At 35.1% G+C, this 23,704-nt stretch overlaps 1 non-coding gene across 1 annotated transcript; it reads right to left on the bottom strand.

Moving 5' to 3' along the window:
- Positions 1 to 23,079: 23,079 nt before the first annotated feature.
- On the bottom strand, positions 23,080 to 23,186 carry LOC112536327. The gene has a single exon (XR_003080367.1). It is a non-coding gene; the product is annotated as a small nucleolar RNA R71 (small nucleolar RNA).
- Positions 23,187 to 23,704: the final 518 nt, after the last annotated feature.

The following is a 23,704-nucleotide window of genomic DNA, read 5'->3' as shown; positions in this document are numbered from 1 at the left end:
CATTCTATTTTTCTATCTTTTTATTCATTTAAAATTTTTCTGTTTGAAATTAATAATTTTTTTTCATTTTTATAAAAAAAATTAATAAGAAAACCTAAATGATCAAGAAAAACTGTGTTCATATGGGCGTGCTTATGCCCATGTTGCATGTTGAAAGAAGAATCAGAAAGCGTGACTTGACATACTGCCATGCCAAAAGCTGCATTCACTTCGACTCCTTAAAAAGTACGACGCACGAGTGTCACACGAGCATGCCTGAAATTGTAATTACTTCTATCTAAATTGAAGAAATTACGAAACTCAGCATGGAGTTACACATGGTCATGTGCAAAGTTGTGTTGTAAAGTAAAGAATGTCACATGGTCATGCTAAAAGCCGTATCTAGCAAGAAAAGATTTTCTTTTAAGAGGAAACTCGGGAATTCAATTCAAGTTAGATTTTCCTTCAGTTGGGATATCTAAAAGGGGGATAAAAAGATATTTCTATTCATTCTTATCATTGAGAGAAATTCTTTTGAAAACATATTCAAGGAGATCTAAGAAGATTTTGTGCAAGATTCAAAAATTTAAATTCATTATTTCTTCTTCTTAGGGTTTGAATTTGAGTAGCTAGTCTATTATGTGTTTAGATCCTTGTTTCCTTTTAATGAATTAATTTTTAGTCAATTTCATAAGTTTTTTTTTAATTGTTCTTGTATTTGATTTTAGGCCTGATTAAATACATGTTCTTGTATAAATTAGAAACAATAAAAGTTGCATGATTTATCAGCTCATAGACTTGTAACACTTAGAAACCTTGATCATGAAAATAGACGAATACTTCGATGAGTAATTAATTTCTAAGAAATTTAATGAACCCCAGTTAATTGACATGACTATATATGAAAATAGATTATAATTAACTTTGGTATTCTTAAATGAACTCAAAAGAGACTCTAGATAAGTTGAGTGATTTATCCTTGACTGAGTTAATGAATTGAATTTGAAAAGATCTTGTAATCCGAGTAATAATTAGTGAAACAAATTCGGGCTTTAATTAATTTTTAAATTTTTAAAAAGAATTATTTTAGCTTTAAGTCCTCTTTTCTTGTTAGTTAATTTATTTATTTCATTACAATTATTCAATTCTTTCATATTGTAGAAATATAATTAGAGACGGTACTTGGTATCAATTTTCTTGTGAGAAGGATACTTATATTCACTATTTACTACTTGTTGTAAACCGTGCATTTGCAGAATTTGCCTAACAACTATCCAAGTATTAAATGTAATATTTTTATACATGTATATATGTTAAATTATTATACATAATATTATAATATAAAAATACATCAAAATTATTTCCATTAACATACTTCCAAACAAATTATAAATTTTATGTGATCATAAATAAGAAAGAAAATAATTAATTCAACTCAATGCTAGAAATTTTTATCACTTATTATTATTATATTATAAATCTAATACTTTAACTTTTTTTAAGCAAAAGGTATGGATAACTCCTCAAACTTTTGGTCGAGTCTCAATTAAGCTCTTAAATTTTAAGTTGGAATAATTAAGCCCTTAAACTAAATAATACGAAACAATTAAGCTCCTCTATGCAACTTCGTTACTTTTGGTGATAACTATTTTGCCAAAGGTATGAATAACTCCTAAACTTTTGATTAAATCTCAATTAAGCCCTTAAAAAATTATTATTTCAACAAAAGAAAAAAGATAAAACCCTCTCATTTTCACACCTAGGTTTTATCTTAACTCTTTCATTTTTCACATCTAGGTTTTATATTTTTTTGTTGAAATAATTATTTAATTTTTGTATTATGTTTTAGAAATACAAAAAAATAAAAATAATTTATAATCTTAGTATCTTTAGGCTATTACTTGTCATTTTATGTGGGCTATTATCAATAAATAATTATTTGTAGTAGTAATAGAGTTGCATAAAGGGGTTTAATTATTTTGTATTATTTAGTTGGAGGGCTTAATTGTTCTAATTTAAAGTTTAAGAGTTTAATTAATGTTTATTCAAAAATTTAGAGGGTTATCTATATCCTTTACCAAAATAGTTAACAATAGCAGTAACATAGTTACATAAAAAACCTAATTGTTCCATATTATGTAGTTTAAGGATTTAATTTTTTTCAACTTAAAGTTTAAGAACTTAATTGAGATTTGGCTAAAAGTTTAAGGGTGTATATTCATACCTTTTACTTTTTTTTTTAAAATAATTGGTATAGATTTCTATAGAATTGTTTTAGTTAAATTTTGCATTTTATATAGGCATTCTACTCTTTTTATTGGTTTACCTCTGTTTTTATTTTCATAAATATTTATTAAATAAGTTTAATTTTTTTATAAATGAAAAGTCTGTATCTTTCGTTCTTTCGTTCGTTATATTATAAATTATATCTCATTATGTTTTTTTAGAGATAAATGGATTTCAATGAGTTTTTATTTTAAATAAATGAAAAGTCTTACTAAACTATTAGTAGTGATAGATATGGATTGAAATTTAGGATATCTGACTTTTTTCTTAAATTAGGATATATGACTTTAAATTGTTAATTCTAATTTCCTAAATAAAATATATATATATGTGATATTTACTGTAGACTATAAGATTAAAAAATAAATTTTAAATCGTAAATTCTCAAAATATATATATTATTTATTGTAGATTCTAAATATTATTGGAGAGTATTTCTTCCTCCAAATTTTATAGCATTCCAACAAAACTTCAATTTGTTGCTTGTATGAATAAGAAATCTTAGCATTTTGTCTTGACAATTAAAAAAGTAGCCTGATATCATGTGTAAACAAAAAAATTGTAACATATTATGCAGGTTAACAGGCTACAAATTAAATGGCTGTGATTGTTTGTGTCAAATGGACGGCTGAGATTATCTACTGTAATAAATGGCTATGATTGTTTTAAAATAATAATAATAATAATAATAATAATAATAATAAAATTATTATTATTATTATTATTATTATTATTATTAACTGATCAAAGGATGGTTAACTGTTACCTATCAACAATAAGCTCCTGATTGACCTGAGCGCCAATAATCTTGCAAAGTGTTAGCAAAATATAAGATAATATTGTCTAATCGCTCACTTTGACAAGTCAATAAAGAGATTTTAAATATAGAAAAGAATTGAATTGTGAATAAATTGTTTTAGAATTATGTATTTGTTTATGCCTTTATATAGACTTTTTAGGCAACTTCCTATTCTAACTATCTTCTTTATATATATATATCATATTTTTAGGATATTTACTTATTCTATCAGAATATCTTTATTTGAGCTAAAATATGATTATTCTTCAATAAGACATATAATTCTAATAATATTATGATTGAGTCAAAACTCGTTTTACTCGGCACTTTGTGCTCAACATAGTCTTCTCAGTATATTTTGGTTGGTTATCATTAGTTTCTTGCTAGTGAGACAGTATTTATATTGGGTACTTAACTTATTGAATGTCCTTGATATTGAAAAGATTGATCAGCGAGCTAGGGAGGATGTTGTTCGTCAAAATGCTTTCTTTAGAATCCATTCACCACTTTGAATAAACTGGTCTTTTGCTCTCCTTTGAGTTTTGAGCTTGTTTGCCATATTTGGAAGAACAAATATTATGCTTTTTAATGATATTCATTATATTTCTATTCTCCATGAAATTGTTTATTTTTTTCTCTCTAATGAGCTTATGTACTAATGCATTAGCTTGTTTATTTATGTTTTGTGATCAACTTGTTTATTTTTACCTTTTGTTAGCTAGATGATTTATCATTAGGCTAGAGTCTCTAATTTTGATCTTGACACTCAAATTGAGTCTTTGATCTAATGAACTTTCAAGTGTCGTTTGTATAGCATAGATCAAGGTTCAAAATCTAAGTCTACCTAAAAATCACGACAGCAACCTCCAAGACGCAACCGCAAAAAGCTTAAGTTTATGGGTTCAGATGATTTCTCCATTCCAAATTATAGATATTGTTATAGGAGTTGTTTTATTGCCTCAAAGCATTACCAACATAAGGAACATGCTTTGGCTTTGCAAATGTATTGCCATTCTGACAATCTTGGTTTTGATGTCCACTCTCATACCAATCACAGCCTATAACTTGGGCTTGTCTTCCAAATGAAGACATAATCAAAGCATCCATCTTCTTACTCAAGCTTCTAATTATGCAATCACAACTACCATAGGGTCTACTACATGAATTCTACTACCTTTTGCTCTTTGTTATCATAGAAATCCGGAAACTAGAGTTATATAAAGCCTGATGATGAAAAGGTTTAAACGGTTATGAGTCAAAAGAGAAAAAGGGACCGTGGCCCCTAAATCCTTAGAGGCATTACTCGTAAGAAAAGGAAATAAAATTTTGAAGACCCTTAGTCCTAAGCCTGAGCTCGCACGAGTCTAGGTGACCTTGCGCGGGTTCACCCTAAACCTATGCTAGTCCACCTAGACCCTGTGCGGATCACTAGCCTCTCACATGTCTAAAGTGAGCTTGTACGTGTCTAGGGTAAGCCTGCGCGAGTCCACCTAGCCCTCGCCTTAGGGAAGGACAGAGCGAGGACATGCTCTGACCTCGCGGGCATTCAGTTTTGGCAGAAGTCAACTCTGAATGACGTGTCAATCATTCATTAGAGGATCTTTTGGGTGGGAAATTCCTCTCCAATCAGCTTTTGACACATGTTAAGGTCTCACTATAAATATTTGACTTCCTCCAATGAGTAAGGGGTTGGTTGGTTGATTTGGTTGTTGAGGATAACTAAAAAACCATTTATTTAGAAAAAAATAAGAGTGCACTTTTTTTATTTGACTTTGTTCTCTTTCCTAAGGTTTTAAAAATGCCATAATCATTTTCCTCTATTTTCTTCAAAGCCGATTTCTTTTTGAATTAAGTTGCAAAGGTAGCCACTTGAAAGCTCACATTTACTCTTATTTTTGTTTCTGGCACATTCTTTTCCATATTTATGCATTTATTTTATTTATTTTTTAATTTTGTATTTTTTTATTCCCATTTATTACTACATTTTGATCCACACACATTTTGCACCTTTTTTGTAATTTTGTTTTAAATTATTTTTCTAAGTTTATTGACCTCGCATCAATGGAGCTTATTCTCGCTCGAGGTCAGGGAGCCCAAGGCCTAAACACGATGTCACTTGGCTTATAACGCTGTGTTTGGCATGTTCTATGTCTTAGTACCCTAAGCTCGTGCTAGGACACCCTTTGCTTCCGTTGGTCCAAGAGCCATTTGAACCCAGACGACAGCTTTTGAGCCAAAGCGACATCATAGCTCATTGTATTAACCTAGAGACTGACCTTGCACGAGTGGATTTTGTACACGCCGGTTCAGTCTCTCTCCTCTAGAATAACAGATTAATGAGTGAAACAATGCCGTAAGTCCTAAAGGGATTGTCCTTGTGCGGATGGAGCTTGTACACACACGAGGTTAGCCCCAATGATGAGCACATAAATTTATTTTAAATTATTTTGATACTTAGCCTACATTTTTATGTTGCTTCCATTTTATTTTAATTTTGGTGTGCCATCCTCATTATTATGCCTCTCCTTGCATTCATTTAATTAATTAATTATTATTTATGTTTAAATAATAATTCAAGGTGCAGAGATACTCGATTTTAAAAATCCACCCCCAAGAGGAATGATTATTTATTTTACTTGTTAATTTGTATAAAGACCCTTGGCATATTTAGGCCTCATATTAATTCTGATTTCTTTATTCCCTTTATAGTTCCTATTCTCCTTCTCATTTTATATGTATGTTTAATTTATGCCTAGGACATCACCTTGCATACAATAATGGATAAAATGGGACTTAACAATTGTTTGAATCATCTCACAGGCAAAGTGGATGCCCTCTGATGGTAGCCACATCAGAACCTGAAAGTCTAGGGGAGAATGAGACCGAGCCATGGACGATGAAGGAAAGCAAGTATTCTATGAAAGCTTGAAAGTCTCTATTATGTTTTCATATACTAATTTGTGGTTATTGTAAATATCACTAACTTCTCTTGTTTTAACTTGACACGCATTGCATGAACATGCATTCGCATTCGCATTCGCATACATGACATACATGCATTTAACCCTTTACTTACAACTATTTATCTTCTTGATGCCAATAGATGCCCCATAGATTTTGAGACCCAAATGGAGCTCATGAGCCTCAATAATGAGGTTAGCATGCTCAAGTAATAGGTCAGATCCCTATTTCGGACCATTGAGCACTTGATGGACGAGCTTGACAAAGTCACCAACCTCCTCGAGGAAGAATGAGGAGAAGCCATTGCTGCTGCTGCCAGGGCTTCAAAAGAGAAGGCTAGGAGGAAAAGGTAGAGAACCTAACGGAGGAAAAGGTCGCAGTCGAGGACCAAACCTAGTGCTTCTAGCAAGAAGAAGAAGAAGAAGTATGCACGACCGCTTGTGTCCTACTCCAATATCCTTAGAGAGCTCCGAGACTGGGGACTACTGCCACTAAACCTGCTCCAACTAGGAGGGTGCTCATATGCAGGGACTACAAGGTTGTGGACACTTTTGGGCATGCAACCGATGACTGCATCCGCCTCAAGGACATCCGGTCCCTTTGGAAAAGAAGCTGATCACCCATGACTATATCTTTGAGAGGGAGGCGCTAGAGTACTCTAATTAGGCAGCTTTGATGGGTTTTCTTTTGGTAATCATTCTATTAGAACTAAGCTTCTAATGATTTTATAATAAATAACTTTATAGTCTCCTAATTATGAATGTTGATAGCAATGCAAGTACATATCTTCTAATAAAGAGTATCCTTTTTTCCATTATTCTAGCAATCATTAGGTCAAGAAGATAGCATACATGTATACATGCATTCAAGTTTCTACATGCACGAATTTCTAACCCGTTATGTGAATGCAACCATTCCACCATTGCTTGGGTTAGGTGAGGACGCAAACTAGTCAGAGAAATGGCTAAAATTTAAGAACAACAATAAAATGTATAAGCCTTGCAATGAGGTAACTATCATAAGAAGTCAAGTGCAGAACCTAATGGAAATAGTCAAGCAAAAAATAGAGTTATTGAAGCTATTATTACCTACACTAAATTTAGAGAATGCTACAAGTAGTGGACAATAATAGGAGCGATGCCGATTACTTTGGATTTTGTGTACCAAAGAAAGAGAAGCGATCTATAAATAACTTATATGAATTTTTAAATGGCAATATTGAGATCCCAACTACAAGACCAGATAGTTCCACGTCAGCCCCTGCACTGGAATCAATAGATCCCAAGTTTGCAGAAATGGCTAAACAATTAAAAAGGAGGGAGAAGATGACGAAGTTAAAAGGGTAGGAAACAATTAAAGATATAGATGATCATGTGGCTATAACGTCAAAAGGAAAGGTGAACTTGCTAGACCTACATAAATTTGACAGGACAAGGGACACCCATGCCTTCTTGAACTCTTACTAGGTATGGATGTCAACGTGTTATAACTTGACGAAGCAACAGATAATCAAGTACTTTAGGTTGTACTTAACCAGGGCCGCTACTAGATGGTATTGGTAGTTAGGGGATAAGGTGAGAGATGATTGGAATAATATAGTAGCCAAGTTCATCGGGTAGTATAAGTATAATACTGAGGTAGAAGTCAGTACTAGGGATTTAGAGTCTAATCGGCAACTACAGAACTTAACAACCTTATATTTCATTCTCTGATTTAAGACGAAAGTAACAAAAATGATAATTAGGCTGACCAAAGGGGACGAAGTCGGATTTACCATTAAGGGCTTGCTACCTATTATATATGAGAGATGGCTGCTTATCCGGTCAAGAATTTGAAGGACCTGTGGAATGTGCAGTAAATGTAGAAGAGGCAGAGCTAAAAAAGAATGCCTATAAGAGGATTAGTAGGAATGCTTTGAGTTCTAATGAGGTGAAAATGTCGGCAATAGGGTATAATGCTAGGCTCAGCCGCGTAGGTTCTACAATTCTTCATTGCCCTTATCCTAAATCATCGTAAAATTATAAGGGCATAAGCTACTGAAGTCACCATTCATCAGATTAAGAACAATACATTTGGGGGAAGACACATGGTCTTACTAGCATTATCATCAGATGAACGGTCACAAGACAAACATCTACAAAAGCCTTTGTTATGAAATTTAGAGGTTATACATGATGGTAAGATCACAAACCTAGAAATGGGAAGGCGTGTTAACCCGCTGCCAAACTATAGCAATGCTCGTCCACCAACTTACCTAATCATAATGATAAGTTCTGGTCTCTTGGAAGACTGTGTTTCAAAACTGCTGAGTTATTGCCAGAAACCATTGAGATGTGAGATAGAGAACTAGAGAGTGGGAGAAAGTAAACTACCACTATATAAGTGATGACGAGCGAATCGTCATCATTCACCTCTGAGACAGCTTCAACACTCAGTCTTCCATGACTACGAGTCTTGATGTCTGGGGAGTGAGTAGAGAGAAGAAAATTCATTAGAGAAAATAGGACCCCTAAACATCTAAAGGGAATTCGAGGTTGTAAAGAACTGATTTAGAACCCACTACCACTATTATTAAGGTCTATGAAGAGTCAAAAAGGCAGGCTTACTGGACCTTTAAGGCCTTAGTGAAAGTAGGGCCCATAGAATCAATCACGAAATTTATTATCCTAGATATTCCAGTCTCATTCGAAATCCTTTTAGGAATGCTATGGTTTCTTGGGCAACATCCCCTCTACTTTGCACCAAATGATTAAATTTCTCCATAAAGGCAAGGTTGTAATGGTCAAGGCCACTAAAGGTGGGATCAAGGTAGTATAAGCCATCACAGAGCAGGTTCTAATAGGTTTCAAGTGGCAATGCTAGAGTTTAAAGAAGAGGAAGCAGAGGAAGAGAGGGCTGAGAAGAGCATAACAAAGATATTACTAGCACAAGGCTAGGCCAAGGACCTTACAACCATGAGAATGATGAGGAAGATAGGACATACCTTTAGATTCAGCGTAGGTAAAGGTAGCGGTGGAGCAAGCTCCTTGGATGACTTGTGCATCGAAGGAAATTCTAGCTCTATCGATCTAAAAGAAAAGGAACCTCAGGCCAAAAAGTTAAGGAAAGAGAAGTCCTCTACTAGAAGGTTCATTCAGTTTATGAATGAAGGGGCCCTATCGCAGTACGATAAAAAACTTGAGCTTTGGGTTGACAATAAGGGGAAGTCCCATATAGGATTCGAGATATTTATTGATGAGTTTCGCACTATGAGGGTTGAGAAGATTCAACAGCTTCACAAAAAGAAGCTCGCTATGGAAGCTAGGATAAAGACCACCATCAAGAAGAAGAAATAGAGAAATGAAGACCCAATGCTAACAACTAAGGATCAGGTTGATGTAGCTGCTTTTATTAAAAATTCAATATCAAATGTATTTTTTTGGCACGTGTTTGTCCCGAACTTATTTAACAATGCTGATGAATTAGCTGCAAAATTTGATGATATACACATTAATTTTGCTTACTTGTATGGTGTTTTGATAATAATTTACATTTTGATGATCATTTCATATGCATATTTGACATTAATTTCATGCCATGCCATTTATTAAATTTAGGCACAATTGATTCTCCTCGAGAAATCTTGTTGGAAGCTAATCTAATTCCCGAATAAAAGGAGAGAATAATAAAAACATTAATAAAAGGACAGAAATTCTTTATCTGGTCGTATGAAGACATGCCAAGGGTGAATAAGGAAATAGCTGAGCATAAGATTCCTACCTATTTGGATGTCAAGCCCGTTAAGCAAAAACTCCGAACACTCCATCTGAAATGGGCTTAATTGGTCAAAGAAGAGATTTATAAGCAGATGGGGGCTAAGTTCTTGGAAGAGGTAAAGTACCCGACGTGGCTAGCCAATGTAGTCTCGGTCCTTAAAAAGGATGGAAAGTTAGGGTTTGCATGAACTATCAAGACATTAATAAAGCTTCACCCAAGGATGACTTTCCTCTGCAGCACATAGATGTATTAGTGGATAGTGCAACATCTCACACTATGTACTCCTTCACAGATGTTTCTCGGGGTATAATCATTGATAATGTCGGTTGTGGATAAGCTTAAGGAGGCTTTCATAACAAAATGGGGAGTGTTCTACTACAGAGTCATGTTATTTGGGTTAAAGAACGTCAGGGAAACTTATTAGTGAATGGCCGCCTTAATGTTCCACGATATGATGCACAAGGAGGTGGAAGTATATATAGATGATATGATGGTCAAGACTAAGACCTGTGAAGGATATATGGGGGCCTTGGATTGGTTCTTAGAGAGAGTGGAGTAGAACAACCTCCGGCTTAACCCCAAGAAGTGCATCTCTAGAGTTACCTCAGTAAGACTACTAGGATTCTTAGTAAGTGAGAGAGGCATTGAGGTGGACCCAGATAAGATAAAGGCCCTCCGAGAATGCCCACGCCCAAAATAAAGAAATAAGTCTAGGAAAGTTGCAATATATTAATAGGTTCATCGTAAAGCTCAAATCGATCTGCTCGCCTATTTACAAGCTACTGAAGAAGGGTAAGAAGGTGGTTTGGGATGAACAGTATTAAGTGGCCTTTAAGAGGATCAAGGAATATTTGATGCCCTTCCAATGTTGCGACCGCTTCAACTTTGGGAGGAATATCATTCTATATGTGGTGGTGGAAGGAGAACCTCTAGGGACTATGTTGGCATATTAGAAGAGATGACTGAGCATGTCATATACTACATTAGTAAGAAGTTACTAACCTATGAGACTAAGTACAACGAGGCAAAGAAGACATGCCTCACAGTAGCATGATCTTCAAAGAAGCTGTGACACTACTTTTAATTTGCCACATATAGACGGTTTTAAGGCACGACACAATGAGGTATTTGCTATGCCCTCTTCGGTTTAAAAGTTGTAAAAATGGATGATCATGCTAACAAAGTTCGAGATTGAATATCTGACTAAGAAAGCAATGTAAAGCTAGGTAGGAGTAGAATTCTTAGCATAAAATTTGATCACCGAAAGTGAGCCTTGCGACTTTGAATTCCTAAACGAAGGGTTGGTGGCCATTTCAGTGGTCAATTAGAGGTTATATTTTGATGGAGCTGTCAATTGAAAAGGAGCAGGAATAGATATAGTGCTAACAGCCTTTATGGGCAAGGTGATTTTGCTATCCAAAAAGTTGAGTTTCTAGGTCACAAGCAATATGGCATAATATAAAACATGTGCCTTTGGTCTGAAGACCTTAATAGCCATGGGAATCCGTGAAATAGAAGTTCTCGGGGACTCAATGTTGGTAGTATCACAGGTCACCAAAGAGTGGGACTTAAAGGAAGAAAGTTTAGGCCTTACCATGAGCATGTGTAGGAGGCAACCAAACAGTTTAAGAAATGCCAGTTCATGCATAATGGAAAGGAACAGAACTAGATGGCGGATGCCTTGGCAGGATTGGCTTCATTTTGGGAAAATTTTAGTAAATCTAGATTCAAAACCATTAGTAATCGCATAGCCATATGAGCCATGCTACACAAAGAAGGAAGGATGGGTTAAAAGCACCGTGGATGATGGCTAGCCATGATATCTTAACATACAATGGTATTTGGAAGGGGGCTGTACCCCGAGGAGGTCGCAAGAAAAGATAAGGTTATTCTTCAAAAGTTATCTCTACACTTCCTTAGCCATCAGGGCATGATTTACAAAAAAGGGCCAAATGGAGTGCACTTGTGGTGCGTGGATGAGGACGAAGCACATAAAGTAATGGAGGAAGTTCATGATGAAATATGTGAAATACATATGGGCAGTCCTTATTTGGCTAAAAATATCATAAGATGAGGCTTCTTCTGGTTGAACAATGGAAGAGGATTGCATTCAGTTCATCAAGATATGTCACTAATGCTAGATCCACACTAACCAGACTCACTTGCCACCATATGAACTACATGCTATGTCTTCTTTGTGGCCCTTCTCAGCTTGAGGGATAGATATTATCAGAGAGATAAGGCATGCAGCCAATAATGGACAACGATATATAGTGGTTACCATCGACTGTTTCTCAAAATGGATTGAAGCTGAGTCATTCATGCGACTTAGAGCCAAACAGATGGCCAAATTTATTAAGAAGAATATAATCCGCCGATATGGGGTCCCTCGCCATATGGTTTCTGATAATGGCATCCGATTCCAGATAGAGTTTAAGGCACTAATGATGAAGTACAAGATTGAACATCACAAGTCCTTGCCTTACAGGCCGCATGCTAATGGGGTTGTAGAAGTAGCCAACAAGAACATAAAGAAAATACTGGCCAAAATAGTACAGACCTATAGGGACTCAGTGGAACAGCTCCCTTATGCCCTCTAGGGTCTTAAAACGACCATTTTCACCTTGACTGGGGCAATGTTGTACTCCTTAGTCTATGGGATAGAAGTAGTCTTACTTGTGAAGGTAGAGTTGAAATCACTAAAGGTTGTAATGGAAGCCCAAATACTAGAAGAGGAATGGAATCATGGTAGGTATGAATATCTAGCCTTGGTAGAGGAAAAGAGAATGAAGTCCATGTACCATATGCAGCTATACTATAAGAGGGTTGCTAGAGCATTCAACAACGGGGTAAAGGACCGACCATAAAAAGAAGGGGATTTGGTTCTGAAAGAGGTTAAGGCAACTGGTTCTGATGTCAAGGCAAGTTCCGACCAAACTAGAAAGGGCCATTCATCATCTCCATTACGTGAATCGATCATGGAGTGATAACTAGCAACCTTTATTCCTACTTTTACGTCTTGCCTTTGCTACTTGAGAGAATGCCTCTATCTTTCCCTGTAGCACATACACAAATGGAATTTTTATTTGTACGATACAAAATGAATTTAATTACTTTGATAGAATTCTTTTAATATGAAAAGTCTCTTCTTTTTTGGCTCCAACTTTGTGTAACCGGTTCAATTCATTAATTCATCTATCTATTGGATTAGTAGCTCAAGCCCTTTCCTCACGCAACATTAGAGGGCCTAATTAGAAGGCCTAGTCTTTCTCACTCAAGTATGCAACTGAAATGGATGTCCTAAAAACTTCTTGATCTTGGTGAATTGTAATAAAAAAATATTTTTTTATCAATTATTTGATACTTAGTAGTCTTAGTATTTTTTTATGTTCGCTTTCGGAGGGTTTACTAATCCTTTTCGTTGAAATCTGAAAAAGTTTTTTTATAGAATTCCTTTTGATTGATTTTATTATTTCGATACATGGTAGGATGTCCGGAATAAGGGGGGACATACTATACATAATCACTCCCTTGGTTGGAGGCTGTGTCGCCCTACCTTTCGATCAATACACAGTTGAGTAGGCCGCACTGGTCATGCCTTAATTTGGTGGAATCAGATTAAGGTTGAAAACCCATAAAGGGTGACTCACTAGATGAAAAACCCACAAAGGGCCATCTAGGCAAAAGTAAGAGTCTTAAGGAGAGAAAATAGCCTCAAAAAGCCCAAAAGGGTCGACGGGCAATGAGAATCGGATTTTAGCTCCTGTAAATAATTAGTTAGGCTTAAAGTTGAGTCAACAACATTTCAAAGGATGATGAGATGTATACGTAATGATTATCAAATTGTATAATTAGCAAAAGATAAAAATAAAATGCAAGCAAGTTAGAATCATTTATTATTAAAACTAACTCAATGTCTTTCTGATTATTGATTAGTTCTTTTGATGCATTAGGAAGGAACAAGACATACTAAAGGCAATGGCTAATGACCCACTGGCGGTACTTATCACCGATAGAGAAGTCATTCTAAAAGTTGATATCCTAATGAAGAAGGCGGTAGGGCTAGGTGCTTGCGATCTTCTCAACTAGTATGGCAAACATTAGGGTAGTACCAAACTCAATCAAGATATGAGGAATCCTCTAGGGAAAGCCATACTAGAGGGTTAGGCATGCAGGGTAGTATAAAGAGCAGTAATAGAGGCCAAGCAAGACCATATAATGAGTATAGGTCTGTAAGGTCACGTGGGGAAGCTGAAACTATAAGAACACCAAGCATATGCCCGTATCTTGAACATTTCCTAGAAACCCCCGCCACTAACTATAAGAATTGGCGGGTCTAGAGCACGTGTAGCTAAGAAAGTGTTGGGGATCATACTGCCTTGGCAGGATACCCGACCTAGCAAAAATTCTCAACCTCTTTTATAGCCACACCTTCACAAAAGAAAACAACAAAAATGGATATAAAATAAAAAAAAAAAAAGAAAAAGAAAAAAGTTCTACTAAGTTGAAAACCCAAAAATGGGCAGCTTAAGTAAAAGTTAAGGCCATCCTACTAAGTTAAAAACCACCAATAAGGTGACTTAAGCAACAATTAAGGCATAATCCGCTCGTTGAACTAAAAACTTGAGAGGGCAGCTCCAAAAGAAAATTAGAGCAATAAATAAGGAAGAAGAGGAAAAAATAGAAGGTGTGGTGCTATTTTGTAAGACGATCAGACTACCGCTGAGCCAGTTGCTCTACGCTCTTCTAACCCAGTCGAGCCTAGTCAGTATACCTGCTAAGATAAGGGAGATAACGATGGAAGAAGCGCAATTTGTAGGAGAAGTGAAACCAGCTTCAAATCGCCTCTCGAATGAACAAGAATTGGGCCATCAGGCAAAATTTGCAAAATCCAAAACCAAGTGGGAGAGGTGGGGGGAAACTGATCAAAGAGAATGGTGAAGGATGAGAGGTCGAGATGGGTCCTCTGATGTGGCTCCTCACCACGGCATTCCCAAGTCAAAGAAGCTAGATGCCTCGTGCAGTACAGGGATGCAATATAATAACAAAGTACGAGTTATCGTTCCACTAGAGATTAATTGTGAATACTATTTTCAAACCTTAACTAATATTTAGTAATCAAATGGTTGTTTGGAATATTGAAACTAAAGATTAACTAAATTAAAACAAGAATTAAAATAAATCAAAAGATTGGATGAGGGAAAATTCTAGGGATGCATTAAGGTGTTGAATCCCCCTTACTATTTATGCATTTCAAAAAACAATTAGAAATTAAATCAAATCAAAGAGTTGAATTGACATTCCTCTAATTTAGGTAAAAATCTTTCTCAAGTGATTAAACCCCTAGTTCTTAAGAGAAGAGCAAGGAATCTCTTATCTATCTAACTCATTTAGGTCATGCAATAAGTTTAGAGAATTATCATGTCAAAGAATCGTGTAGATCTATCTTTAGAATTCCAATCAATTCTTTATTTCTAAGAATGAATAATTTATAAAAAGCTATCTCTAGTCAATTTTATGAAAACAATATCCAATTAACAAATCGACTTATTAATTAAAACAAATAATAAACAGTTACAGAAATAAGACAACTTAGAAGATGATTTAATTACATAAATAAATGATTCAATCCATACAAAATAAATTAGGGTTCATCAATGTCCAAGTTGTAGTAGAATTAGTTCCTACACATTGAAATAAAAAGAAAAGATAAAGGGAAAGAAAATCTCAAACTATTCATGGTTAAAAAGCTAGGAAAATTCTCCACTTTGATTCTTTAAACCTTGAAGACAATCCGTATGTTTTGATATTTTTTCCTTCAAAGTCTTGATAAAAAACCTTAAGACTCTCTAAAACTAATGTTCTAAGCTATTGTCTCTCTAAATATTATGTAAAAGTCGAATACCCCCAAAATAAAACATAAAAATTGTTAAATAGTTAAGTAAAGGCAGCACCACATGAGGGCAACACATGAGTGTACACAGGGGTATAGCATGAATTGAGTTACAAATCACAGATTCTTGACTAGGTCACACGGGCAGGGTACATGGGGGTGTAAGATGCCCGTGTGAGATCCCAAAATTTCTGCCTTCTTCTGCCTATTCTACATATGACTCATAGGAGTAGGCCACACAGGGGTGTAGACTTTCTGTGTGAGTCTATTGAGTTGCTGCCATCTTTATATTGAAATTCTCATTTGGCATGTGGGTGTAGACTTCCCGTGTGGTCACTATAACTTGTCTTTTTCTCGTGTTGTTCACCTATTTCTTATGCTTTCTTATTTTTTTTATTCTTCAACCTGTATTATCCTTAAATTGCCTAAAAGGACTAAAAAACTACTAAACAAATATATAAAACTCAATTGGAGGTGTAAATAAATAAAAATAAGGCATAATAGTAAGTGCTTTTAGCACTTATCAATATTTCTCGTCATATGTCATCTTTTTTGAGAATTTGTATTATTTTTTCTCTCCTCCTTCGACTCCTAACTCCTCTTTCCATACTCAAGTAATTTTATGCCTTTATCTTTTGATAATAATTCTGCAAATGGTTCAAACACTGATTTTTCAGGTTCAACAATGAAAATACTACAAATGCCTTAATCCAATCATAATTCTGAAGGTCCACAATCTTTACCAAGACCAACCACACCTTCACCTTCTTCAACTCAACAACGTCGTTTTACCCATTCTAATCGTGGATAGCCTCCAAATCGGTATGGTTACTCTCCTAAACTATATGGTCATTCTATTACTTATCTTAGTACTCTCGAGTCGATTTCTATACCCTCTACCTATAAGCAAGCAATAGATAATGCATGTTGGAAAAGTGCCATGAAAGATGAAATTTTTGCTCTTGAGATAAACCATACTTAGAACTTAGTTCCTGCACTACCTGATGTCTCTAGAATTGGTAGTACATGGGTTTGTACTATTAAACTTAAACCTGATGGTTTCTTAATAGGTGTAAGGCTAGATTACTGGGTTAAAAGTATACACAAGAGTACGGTGTTGATTATGAAGAGACATTCTCTCCAACTGCGAAGATGACCATAGTCAAAACTTTATTAACGATTGCTTTCGCAAAAAAGTGGCCTTTGCATCAGTTGGATGTCAAAGAAATGCATTCTTATATGGTGACCTAAAATAAACTGTGTATAAGAAGCCTCCACCCAGATAACAACTCCTTAATCCAATTTTTTAGTATTCAAACTCTACATCTCTTTATGCTGATAACATCAGTGTTATTCGCATAGCCACTAATCCTGTTCACCATGAACATATAAAACATATTAAGGTTGCTTGTCATTATATTTGTGAACTTGTGCAAGGTCAAACTCTCCATCTTCATCACATGCCTTCTCAAGATCAAATTGCATATTTGCTCACCAAATCCATGACATCCACTCGACATACTAGTTGACAAATTGATGTTGGTTGACACCTAATATCAATTTGAGGGGAGGTGTAAGTTGTAATACAGCTCTAATGCAATATGTTTAGGCTATAATATAGCCTAAATTTTTCTTAAATTGTAACATCATAAGGATCCTCTCAATCACATAATTTCCTTGTGTACTTTCTATATATTATTTCTTATTGTATATATAAATGGAATTGTAGATGATATAATTTCATATCAACATTCTTTACATTCCGAAGCATTTGCCTTTCCTATGATTATGACCTAGACAGTCTACCCTTGAAGCCGACTTTGATTTTACATAAAATTCCTAGGTGGAATAGCCTTTCCATGGTATAATTTCTCCCTTTTACTAGTTGAAATTTTCATAAAGGATTAACATTTTTCCATAATTTTTTTTGAAGCATTAGTTTGAATCAGGAGACCTACTAATACTCTTTAACCTTTAAGGAAAGTATTTTCAGCCAGACCTAATATATAGAAAATACTTTTCAATTTATTTCTTAATTTAGAAATAAAAAAAACCATAAAAAACATGATTGAATTTATAATTATTGTAAAATCATTGGTAAATCCATTAGTAATTATAGAAAAATAGTTAATAATTCATAATAATTAATAAGATTTAGCAATAAAAATGATTTTGTTGCTTAGTGTTGTTTTTATTATAGGGTTAGCATATATACTTATATAAAACAATTTAAGTACTCAATATTTATTTTGTTAAAAAAAAGAATACTCAATATTTGTAATATTTTAAGTGGTGCAGTCAGCCAATTCAAGTATGCTAAGCATAAGATAAAGGTACCTAACAAAGAGAGCTTCACTTACGAATACATTATAACTAAAGTATGTTTTGATGGATAAATTGTGTAAATTCAATTACGAGCAATTTGTGCCTACTCCAGATGGAGGTTGCACTTGCAAACGCATCAAGTATTGCATAAATGGTGAAATTGAATGCAAGAAGAAGAAGTCAAGGTCGGAAAAGGAAGTTCTAAGGGAATATTTAGGCCTATTGAAGCCCATCTCTTAGCAAATCATAATGCCTATACCACATATATTCATTGAGTTTTCCTTTATTTTTTGTGCTTCTTTCTTGTGTTTAATCAAAACTTGCCTTTAAGTGCTTTAAGTGTTATTGCACTAGATTAAATAATATGGCTAAATATGGGTGGACACTTTAAGAGACCAATGAGGGATGATGTAAACCCAAAGCCTAAAGGCCAAAGTAGCATTCAAGTCAAGAAAATCAAGTTTTAAGCCCAAATGATCCATTGTTCATCAAAGGAGGTCTAATTACTAAAGCTAAAGCTAAAAGAATGAAGGAGGCCTTAAATTTAGGCCAAACCAACTTCATACACATTAGAGTAAGTCAAAAGTTCAAGTTTTAATAATATAATTTAAGGGTTGGGCCTTATGAAAAGCTACTTTGAGTTAAAATATTCACAAAGACAAAGGGGAACGAATATCATTAAAGAGGAAATAAAAAAAGGCGCCATATTATATCTTGCTGCCTTAGTAGTGTGCCACCTTGAAGAGGAAACTAGGGCAGCCAGATATCTTAGTTAATTAGGAATATTTGTTGATTGATTAAGTCAAGTTTTCCTTGTTTAAGTTTGACTAGGTTAAATAAACTTTACATTTTGTTATTTTGGAAGTCTTTCACTATTTCCTTTTACAATAGGCTCTTATTATTCCCTAAATAAGTTTAGTTCCTTATTCATTTCGAATTAGGGTTATGTTTCTCTAAATGACTTCTTCAAACCTTCCTCCCACACCTCTAGAAGGCAAGAATCACTAGCTTCTTGATCATCGTCATATGATCCCTACCTACTCGGCACAATATCCTCAATTCGGATGTCAGCCAAAGGAGGCCTCCAGTAACGGACTTTAAAAATAAAATTTTTTCCGAGAGCTGCCTTAGTAGGTCTTCACATTCATACTAAGGAAGTTGCTCCAATTGCCATTTCCCATAGTCTATTAAGTCTTGAATTTCATGCTTAAGCCGGTTGCATTGATTTATCATATGCTTGAAAACCTGGTGATACTCACTATATTGGCCATTGCGAGGGTTAGTACCACTTCTTAGTGCTTAGGGCTTAAGTTTTTTGCTCCTTATTAGATGTTGGAACACCACAGATAATGGTGCCCCTAGTTCAGTGAAGGTTCTTTGTGGGCTTTTTGGCTCCGGCTCTAGCTCTAGCTTTGATTAGAATATGTCTCGAAAAGAGTTCATAACTTTCTCTTCACTAAAGTCAAGAGTGACCATGGACACTTGGTTTGGGGTGGTGTATTGTTGTAGTTTAGTATGGGGTTTCTTCTAGTGTCGGTTGGTCTGGGTCGATTAGTTTTCCAATGTCAATGATGTCTTGAATTTCATGCTTGAGCCGGATGCAGTTGTCTATATGGTAGCCGGGTGCTTGGTGGATATTGCAATAGGTGTTGGGTTTGTAACCAAGTGCATCGGGGTTAGGTGGGTTTTTAGGGTGGTAGGTTATAGAAGTTGTTATTGATAATTATTTAAATTTAAAAAGATTTAGTTTTAATATTTATCAAATTAAACATCTAATAAATCAAAAAAATTATTATTTTAATTATTGATACTATCTGATTTTTTAGGATTTTCTAAATTCTACTTCTATAAATAGAAAGTTGTGCTTTAGGTTTAGGGTTAGTTATTATTAGTAATTGTTAGAGCTGTAATTAGTAACGGTTAGTAGATTTTAGAGGTAGTAACTAAGAATTCATTTTAGGAAACCTTTTCTCATAGAACGATAATAGGCTTTTCAAAATCCTTTTCACAAACCAAACACCAAAACAAACCTTAAAAACACGGGATTCATATCTAATTTTTTATTTCACCTCCTCATCATCACTAAAGACTCGAGGATTAGCATAATACAAGGACAAATCCAGCATCACTAACATCCTCTACTCCTTTCTTTAATTATATGTTATTAGAAACATGTTAGGATTAATTTTAAATGTTTTATGTTTTTAGATCTAGGGTTCTTAATAATCTAATATGCTTATATAATATTAATGCATGTTGGATTTTGAATATGATAATATATTATTCATTAGGTTTTGAATTTGATGAATCCAATAAGTAGGTCAGCATGTTAGATTTATTTTCCCTTTATGATAATTCATATGTTTGTATGATTAAATCAGATTTCAATGTCACATTATTACTTTTAGGAATCTACCATAAAAACTTTTGTGTTCTATAATTTTATCTTTTTTATTATTTTATATGTTCTGGCTTTGTTTTATTCAATTTTTATGCCTTTCATTTCGTGTTTTTCACATACTAATCATGTATGATGTGTTTTATGCATGTAAATCAACTTCTAGAGGGGGGGAGCTAAAACCTTTGCAAAACCGACCTGAGCAAGGGCCTAGAGCCGATCGGCTCAGTACTAAGCCGATCAGCTCAGTGACATCATCAATCGACTGTTCTTTGGATTTTTGCCCTAATTTCAGACTTTTTGACCTTTTTGGCAACTTTATGTACTTTGTATCCTAGATTAGGTTTTTTTTAAGTGTATTAGTTGTAATAGTTAGATTTACTTTCCTTTTTATTTTATTTTGGATGTATGGCAAATATTTGATTATATGACTATCAATAAAAATAGACATATAGACATAGGCTTTAATATTGGACCTTGGCATGAAAATTGTAGTCCATTAGGTTAATGAGATGGTAAACTGGGCTTAAGTTAAAATTCATATAGACTTAGTAGGCCTTTGCCAAGTTTTTAATTAATTAATGAACACACTTAGAATACGATCACTTAATTGGGCCTTGGCATATAAAAGGTAGTTCATTGTTTACATTCTTGTGCACAATTATCTCGTTTTATGCTAGAATCATCTGTCTTTTGGTTCCTTTCACGTTTCAAGTCATTATCGAAGGACATTGTCAATAATCGAGGGAAATACGCGCAATTATGGACTAGAATCCATCAAATTGAGCAAGGACTAGCATTCTGAGGTTGAGCACGGCGGCCTTGGTGTCTTTGAATTATCAAGCCCCAAAGTGCCATTTTAGCTAGGCACACCGGAAGAGGTTAACGAATCGTGTAGGTTCAAGACGGCCTGGACTCGTCTTCGTCGGCCGACAAGACAGCTTGACCACGGCCGTGCTGAAGGGACTATATAGGCAAAAACGATTTGGTGAATTAGGGTTCGATTATCTAACTTGATTTCCAATATACGAACTTAAATCATTTGTTTCCAGACCTCAATTGTCGACTTTGGGAGATCAATTTCATCAATTGAAAGCAGGATTACACTTGTTTCAACATCAATTTGAAGATCAAGGCAAGATTTGGGAGCATTCAAGAGGCAATTTAGGGTTTGCTATTCTGAATTGGAAAATTAGGTTTTCTCATCCAACCTATTGAAGAAGGGTGTAAATGCCTTTAATTTACTTTTCTAATTTTATTCCTTATTTTTGTTATGCTTATTAGTATGAGTAGCTAAATTGTTGAACCCAATTGGGGTTCCTATGTTGTTGGATTGATCTTAATGTTATGAGATTTTGATTGTCAATTCTCGATTCTTCTTGTAGTTATTATTAATGAGAAGTCACTTTATTCATGAGACGTTGTGAATTATGCAATTTAGATTGCTTTATGCAATTGAGAGATTCGTTTAGTGATCAAAAAATTGAATAGCAAGAACTGGTTAATAATCACTTAGAGATAAAAGTAATTGACTAGCCGGATTAAGAATTAACAAAGCTTAATAGAGGTAGGTTAAACCTTAATGCTAATCGGATAATCGATCGTTAGGAAGAGATTCCAACTTTAGGTTATTAGGTTTAAGAATTCGGTTATCTCAAGAGGGAGACCGAATTCAGTTAAGACTTCGTCCACGGGTAATTGCAATTAATAATCAATTAATCTCTACATTCACTAAAATCCAATTAACTTAGGTCCCCCAGGGTTTGCTTTTCCTTCGAGAGTTTTCCTAAATCCTTTCAGATAATTTGACATTTAATTACTTGTTTGTTCATAATTAATCATAGAACAACACTTCATTGATTTCTTTAGGTTAGATAACATAAGATGCTACAGTAGGTCTAGGTTCACCCTTTCCCGAGAATATGACCTTGATACTCACCATTTGTGCTAGTCTGCATCGATAGCTTCACTACCTTAAATTGTAGCTAGGGGAAGTCTACTTTTTGTGTGAACTAGAACGAACTTGTGTTTTTATTAATTTAGCCATATTTATTTTTCTGTCTTTATTTTGCTTTATTTTATTCTTTCATTATTTTAATTACTTTTGTTTTTCGGTCGCTACATTCCACTTGTAGGTAGTTTATGACTAGGAGCTCAAACTCTGATCTTATAGAGCCTCTATCTGATCCAGAACGATCCCTCAGACTTTTAAGGAAGCGTTTGCAATTAGAAGGGGAGGAGATTGAGGTTGAGGTACCTGTAGATAGACCAGAAGGGATGGAGAATCACAATGGAAATGCCGCAGCAGATGCCAACAAAATGATGTATGAGTTTGCTAGACCATCATTAGATGGGACACAAACGAGTATACTCAGACCGGCGGTGGCAGCTAATAATTTCGAGATAAAGCCAAATGTGATCTAGATGGTACAACAGAGTGTACAGTCTGGGGGGCTGCCAAGCGAGGATCCCAATGCCCATATAGCCAACTTTTTGGAGATATGCGACACTTTCAAGATAAATGGAACTACCGATGATGCCATCCGGCTGAGATTATTTTCATTTTCTTTAAGGGATAGAGTAAAGAGATGGCTGTAGTCTCTTCCACCACACGCTATTACAATCTGGAAATCTTTGGCTGGAAAATTTCTTTACAAGTACTTCCCTCCAGCTAAAATTGCTAAATTGAGAAATGACATTTCTTCTTTTGTGTAGATGGACAATGAGAGCATGTACGACGCCTGGGAGAGGTATAAAGACTTGTTGAGATGCTGTCCACACCACGGTCTACCAGCATGGATGCAGGTTCAGACCTTTTACAACGGTTTGAACCTTGCTACGAGGAAAATGGTGGACGCCGCAGCGGGTGGAGCTTTAAACAGCAAGACGCCGGAGCAGGTGCAGAACCTGATAGAGGAGATGGCTATGAACAACTACCAGTGGCAATCCTCTAGGAGTCGGCTGGTCTAACAAGGAACAGTCAACCAATTAGACTCCACAACAACCTTGGCAGCTCAAGTGGAGCTTCTGACCAAGAAAATAGACTAACTTCAGATGTCGGTTCAAGCAGCCCAAATGAGCTACGAGTTTTGCAGTGGCCCATATTACGGTGCAAACTGTAATGCAGGAGGTATGTTTGCTAGTTCCTCTACTTCATCTAATGTTTCTGCTGACCATGAATAGGTTAATTACATGCGGAATGCACCCGGACAGCAGAACAACCCTTATAGCAGCACATACAATCCTAGGTGGAGAAACCACCATAATTTTAGTTAGCACAACAATAATGCCCAGGGTCCACCAGGTT

Source organism: Ricinus communis, chromosome 10 (genome assembly GCF_019578655.1).
Source record: "Ricinus communis isolate WT05 ecotype wild-type chromosome 10, ASM1957865v1, whole genome shotgun sequence".
NCBI lineage: Eukaryota > Viridiplantae > Streptophyta > Magnoliopsida > Malpighiales > Euphorbiaceae > Ricinus > Ricinus communis.
The sequence above is the reverse complement of the archived record's forward strand: the minus strand, read 5'-3'. Positions and strand labels throughout refer to the sequence as shown.